A 7,283-nucleotide genomic window follows, 5' to 3' on the forward strand; every position below is an offset into this window, starting at 1 on the left:
GGATAGATTTTCAGTTTTAGCTACTTCTAAATTAGGGTGATAACTTATGATAATTCAAATGATTTATTAATATTAATCATTTATTGCTAGCTGCTTACAAGAACTGAGCTACACATTGGTCATAAACAATGGTAAAATAGGGAACACCTCTGTGTGTTAAGCTTTAACATACTGCTTTTTCTGGGATTGCAGGTGAAATCACAGTTCTTGGTGTCTCACTCCAAACTTGTCAGACATGAGTCACAGGTACTGGATAGTAAGAAAATCATACTCCATAGTTAAGGAACATACAGGATTATCCCTTTAATTTGCCAATCCCACCCACCCATGCATCATGAATAATTTACTAACGTCAGCTAGTAAATGGTCAACAAGTTTAGCAGAACTTTTCAGATTCTTGGACTACTCCTCTAATTACTTGATTGCAGGTTTACTGAGAGATTTGTCAGGCATTGCCAGGATGGAAGAGGCTGTCTGGCTTCTGTTTATTAGAAATCATAATATATAGTTGCCTTAGTCATATCTATTTAGTATGCCTCAAAAGTAGACATTATGCTTTATATAAATAGAAGTAATATGTGGAGGAATTTGGCAGAGTATATCACCGGCAGGCTATGATTTACTTTTTAAAACAAAGCTGTTATTTATTTGGTTTGGTGCAAAGAGAAGAGTTTTGTTATTATAAGTTCAGGAACTTGTCATTATTCTTCTGTCATGGTACGTGCCAGTTTAGAAATTAAAAGAGTTATTAAATAGTTTTGTCCCACTATTTGGTCAAATTGCCCTCCAACACCTGTAGTGGCAATTAAAGTTGTTGCTTTAGTTTACTCCAGAAAATTGATATTACTGACTATAAAGCCATTTTACTAGGGAACAGCTGCAGAAAACCACAGGTAAGTCAAGTATCTGGCACCAATAGCACAAATTTTTCCTTACCCCAAATGCTTTTCTTTTTGCTTGACCATGCTGCTACTGACTATCCTTTGCAAACTTCCCATTGCTTCAGTCTCACAGCCTTTCTCAGAAGTCTGTATTTCAAGGAATAGCCCCACAAAATGCTGCTGTACCTGGTTTCTCATGTTCTGCCTGATAAATAACACCACAGCCACAGAGTCTGAATTCTTTCCTGATACTTATACACAGATTCAACAAGCCTCCTCTGGAATTAGATCCTGGAAACTAATTTTTGCTCAACACAGAGCTGGGCAAGGCATAATCTTTATAAAACTGAAAAGCAATTAGAAAGGAAGCACATAAGCCAATTAACTCATGCAGTTAATAAGAAGGATGTGAAGATGCTAGAGCAAGTCCAGAGGAGGCCATAAAATGATCAGAGGGATGGAGCACCTCTCCTATGAAAACAGGCTGAGAGAGTTGGGGTTGTTCATCCCAGAGAACAGAATGCTCTGTGGAGACCTTAGAGAACTTTCCAGTATATAAAGGGGACCTACAGGAAAGATGGAAAGAGACTTTTCACAAGGGCATGTAGGGGTAGAATAAGGGTAATGGTAATGGCTTTGAAGTGAAAGAAGAGAGATTTAGATTAGATAGGAGGAAGAAATTGTTTACTGTGAGGGTGGTGAGGCACTGAACAGGTTACACAGAGAAACTGTGGATGCCCCATTCCTGGAGACATTCGAGACTTCGACGGAAGAGCCTTTGAGTAATGTAGTCTAGTGGAAGGTGCTCCTGCTCATGTCAGGGATGCTGGAACTTGGTGATATTTGAGGTCACTTCCACACCAAGGCATTCTATAATTCTATGATCAGGTTTTATGTTTGGGTTGTTTTCACAAATTTGCATTGATCCTAAACTCTCCAAGATCTTAAAACTGTGTTTGTGGCCACATTTCACAAAAATGATCCTTAGTTTTACTGAGGCAAGTTTCCCATTTTTCTGAAAGAAAAAAAAAGTGCTTTTGTTCTGAATAGAGTTGCAGAGAGAGCACTAGAGGACAAGGATGAGGACTCTAAATACTAAAAATGATTGAATTTGTCAGTAAATCAGTTTATAATTTAGATGAGTCTGGTATCTAGAGGCCTGTCATCCCAATTTCATCAAAATACACATCCATAATAGTCAGTTAATCAAAAAGTAAGAAAAAAAAAGGATGTTGAACTGTTGAGGATTTGAAGTATCCAATATCAGCTCCATAGGAATGAAACCTATGAGCAAATCAGAAAAAAAGAATTAGCATTTATTCTTGTGAGTGTTGGGTGGTAGGGAGTGGGCATGAATATCAATAGCGTGAATTCTAAGATACAAAGGAAATTAAATATATTAAATATGAGTAAAAAACAGAACACCTAGAGCACCTCCAAAAAATAGTGATGTGTCATTCTGTTCTCAGGGGTACAAAATGGACTGGTTGTGAAAGGAGAAGGTTTTTTAGTTCCTATCACTAAAAAGAGAACCGAATACAAAAACCATGCTGCAAGCTATCAGACTTTACTGATTTAATTTCCTGTGAGATATCCAAAGATGCCTAAAGAAGCAAAAGTGAGTTTGACATTTGAACATTTTGGCTAGTGGATGCCACCACAGAAGTTTTTCCTTCAAGCCCCTTGAAGAAAAGACAGGGTTTGTCCCACAAACGGAGGAAACTCCAAAGCTGAGGCCAATTGGCACTGGACAGAGCCCTGTATTTACAAAAACTAATACTCTCACCTTCACAGAGCCTTGTCCATAGGATGACTGTCATTTGCAGAAGAAAATGCAGCAGACAAAAAAGCAGGTCTGCAGCACTCAGCAACATAAGTGGCTTAAAGCACTGTGCAGACAGGAATAATCTTAAGGGATTTAAAAAGAGATGCCCACCATATATTTCAAGTGTACTTCCTTCCAATCCCCTTAGGAAAGGTTCTGTTGACTCCTCCAATGACGCCAGTAGCAGTCAGGAATGAACCTCTGTGCTGGCAAGTCCATCATCCATGGTTCCAGCGGAACAATGTAATTTCTGCTGCCTTTTTTGCTAGTTGGGAAATCTCTATGCTTCCATTATGCACACTGTTTACAGGAATGAAATGCAATGAATGCTGTGTGTATGTCTGTATGTCTGTAGCCCATATTCTCACCATGTTGGCAAAGAGAATATGTACAACAAACAAAAATGCTCTCATGATAAATTGATCATGATCCTAAGTGCCATCAAACTGTCTACATAGATCCACTCAATAGCTTTCACTATTTCTTTGTTTCCTCTGTTTAAGGATTTGAGCAATTACTGTAATTGTAAGAACATTTCTACCCCAGAGCATAGATGGGCCATGCAGCTAATTAACATATTTTAACCTAACTCTGTGAAAATGGAATATGTGATAGGTTCCAACTGAACTCTGTATCAGAGTCCTGTTGAACTTATCTTTCCATTATAACAAAAATAGATTGTAGAACAAAATAATAGGATGGAGGGAAATGTTAAAAATGGAGTGATTAACTTAATTGCTTTTTATTCAACCACCAGTAGTTCCTAGAAATGAAGGATGGGAGAAGCCATTTATTTATTTAGTTAGTTATTTAACTCAAGACTGAGAGAGAGAAAAAATTGCCTTAAGTATGATTAATAATGATTTCATCTAAAGTGTAGATGAAAATCAGGGAGGAAGTTTACCTACACATTTCAAACTTCATAGACCTATGTGCTTCAATTGTATATTTTCAATGTACAAAATAGCAGAAATAATTGTATTAGAAATGAGAATCTTTAAACACATTATATTTAGCTATAAACCTAAAGCTTAAATAATTGAAAAATTCAAAATTTGGTTCCTTTATATGAGAAGATGTAAACAGTCAAAAATAAATCCAGGGATTATGTTCTCAGTTCAAAGGAGGACACTGAAAGGGCCAATTAATTTTCTTCTTACTTTTTTTTTTCACTAAGCATGCTTTTAGGCAAGACTGTCAAAACATTGTTAGCCAGCATAAACCAATTGCTACCTATGAGAGGATAAAGATTAATTAATTCAAATGATGTTTTTTAGATCCTCCTGATAGTCCAAATCCTCCTGATTAAAAAATGAATAAATAACAGGCTTTTTGTATTTGAGCCTTAGGAATTTTTTTGCTTTACATGTTCAAATTTAACAATTTGAATAAAAATAAGATTGTATTAAAATCCAATTTTATTTTCAAAACTAAAGCTCTTAAACTACAAGTTTAAGGAATTTTACAGTCATTTAACTCCTTCTTTAAAAATGTATCTTAAATTCTGGCTGGTAGCTAAGCTAATCCCTCACTCATTTCTCCAGAGGGGTGGGGATGAGAACTGGAAGGGCAAAAGAGAGAAGAAAAGTTTTGGGTCAAGATAAAGGCAGTTTAATAAGTGGAGAGGGATAAAGGGAAACATAAATTAAGCAATGCAAAAGCAGTCATCCCTCACCACCAGAAAATGATGCACAATCAGTCTCTGAGCAAAAAGTACTTTGGCAAAACTCCCCCTTCCCAGTTTTACTGCTGAGTGTGTTGTTATGTGGTATGGAAGATTTTTTTAGACAGTTCAGATCAGCTGTCCCAGCTGTGTCCCCTCCCCACCTCCTGCCCATCCTCAGCCCATGGGCAAGAGGAGCAGACTCATAAAAGAGAAAAGGTGTTGGTGCCATGAAAGCCTGGCTCAGCAAGGGCTGCACCGCTGGTGTGTTGTCAACACTGTTTTGCCACTAATCTAAAACACAGCACCATATGGGCAGCTATGGCAAAAAATTGCTCCATCCCAGCCAGAGCCAGTACAGGAAAAGAAAAATACAGTTGTGAAGAAAACGGTTTAAATATTCTGGATATGTAATAAAATACTAATAATTTCAAAATGAAAGCTTTTGTTTGGAAAAATTAAAAAAAGTAAATTGCAAAGCTTGTCTCAAATATGGATTAATCCAGGAAAAAAAATCTTTCTAGGTTAAATCTTCCTCTGAAAGAACCAGTAAGAAGGACAATACTTACTTAATATTTTCCTAAAAGGATCTGTCTCTGGTAGCAAAACTCTCACTTGGTAGAAGAAGACAGGGACAGAGTGGGGTATGTTAAAAAATGTTTGGTCACTGGAAGATGGGGCAAATCAGGTGAGCAAGGGTGTGAGGGTCAAACATGGCACTGAAAGACTTCCAAAGAAGAGCTTCCAGGAGAAACTGGCAGTCAGTTGATAGCAAAGCTCTTCAGTGTTGGATCTGGAAACCTCCAGTGTCCCCACCATGAGCTGTGTAACAGGACAGAGCTTTGTGGATAGCATTGAGTGGGAGGAAGCAGCAACATGCTGGCAGCTGTGGCTGCTGTTCATAGGGACCTCAGCAGGCTGGGGGAATGGTGGTCAGCCTCCCCCTGCTGTAATTCAGTTCATTGTGCCTTGGGGTAACAAGCTGTGTGGTTGCTGGTAAAATATGCTTGTAAAGAAGAGGAAAGATAAGATTAGGGAACCCCATGCATGTTGTTTGTTGGATCACTTTATTCTTTCTTGATAAGGGCTTTGGGTACAGCGAATAAAGTTTGGATTAGGAGCACTGAGGGGAAGCAGAAGGGCAGCAACAGTCTCTTCTCTCCAGTGACCAGCGATAGGGCCCAAGGGAATTGCTTCAAGCTGTCAGAGGAAGTTCAAGCTGGACATTAGGAAAAGGTTCTTCACCCACAGAGTGGTTGAACGCTGGAACAGACTTCCCAGGAAATAGTCATTCCTGAGCTTGCCAGAGTTCAGGAAACATTTGGACAATGCTCTCAGGCACATGGTGTGATCCGTGGGGCTGTCCTGTGCAGGACCAGGAGTTGGACTTTGTACCCTGTGGGTCCTTTCCAGTTCAGGGTGTTCTGTGACTTGTCCTGGAGTTGTGGTAGAGGAGGTTTAAGTTGCATATTAGAAAAGGTCCTTCATCCAGAGAGTGGTAGCTGGGCACCGGAACATGATCCCCAGGAAAGTGCTCTGTCACAGCACCAGCCTGACAGAGTTCAAGGAGCATTTGTACAACACTCTCAGGCACATGGAGTGATTCTTTGGGTGTTCACTGTAGGGAGAGGAGTTGGACTCGATGATCCTTGAGGGTCACTTCCAAGTCAACATATTCTATTGAATCTGGGATTCTGTAGTATTCATAACAATTTGAGAGTGGTGTAGCTGTGAGTCAGGAGGCCCACAGCTCCAACACCAGATAGGGTGTTTGGATCCTCCATCCTTAGATTTTTGAAACACAGCTGGACTCAGTTCTGGGCAGCCTCATCTAACTTTTGAGTGTAGCCATGCTTTGAGCAGAGGGTAGGACTGGGTGATCTTGAGACATCGCTTACTATCCATTTTTGGCTGTGATCTAAACTCATCACAACACTACAGAGGTGAATCTTCCTTCCACACCTTTACTTTTTGTTCACAAGTTTGTGAAGGTTAAAGCTACTAAATTTAGTTACTAAATGTAGTCACTAACTGGCAGCAATTACTAACATGGAACATTTTGTTACACAAATTTAAGTTATCATTTGCTCCTACGCACATCCTGACCTCCAGAACAAGATTTTGTCCTTGCTATTATTGTATCATCTCAGAATTTTTCTGTTCTAGCAAAAATACCCCTTGACATTAAACTACGTGAAACCACCTTGGTCCAACATAATTATTACTTTTGTCATTTTTACTTCACAAGTACTGCAGTGGTTTTACACTCCTACATATTTTTTGTGAAAGATGTTGTTATGGTGATACATTTCACACGCTGTATTTCTTTGTATGGCTCTGCTACCACTCTTTTGTGTCCCCTGTGTACTTAAATATGCTCACGAGTGACCAGTTTGGTTATTTAATCAGGAAACAGCTGAGACCTTTTTGCAGATTCTATTTTGTCACAGCCTGGGTTTTCTTATTTCTCTGTGAATTAACTGCCTTGTCATGTGTTTTATTTGTTCTTCTAATTTTGCAGCTTCCTGTACTTCACATACATTGGGGTGTTAATTTGGTGGTGTTTGCCATCTTTGTTTATTGTCCACATCCCACTGCTGCATTACAAAGCACTCTAACTCTTCAAAAGAAACAGAGAAGGCTCAGCCTTTCAAACTGCTTAGTTGACTGAACATTAACACTGCTCAGTGAAACAGGTATCAGCTCAGATTTACAGTCTCCCCTCAGTGGCAGACAGAATGAGAACCCCACTTTCAAGAGTGGATATTTTTCATTTTGTTATTTGTGACTGAGTTTCCAGGCTGATTATTGCTGAGACATAGTAAAGTACACAAAAGTGTGCAACACCCATTCAGCAGCCCTGAAAGGAGCATATTCTTGAATATCAGAGCAGTGCTACAGTAAATTGCCTCTT

The sequence above is a fragment of the Anomalospiza imberbis genome, chromosome 1, assembly GCF_031753505.1.
Source record: "Anomalospiza imberbis isolate Cuckoo-Finch-1a 21T00152 chromosome 1, ASM3175350v1, whole genome shotgun sequence".
Classification (NCBI taxonomy): Eukaryota; Metazoa; Chordata; class Aves; order Passeriformes; family Viduidae; genus Anomalospiza; species Anomalospiza imberbis.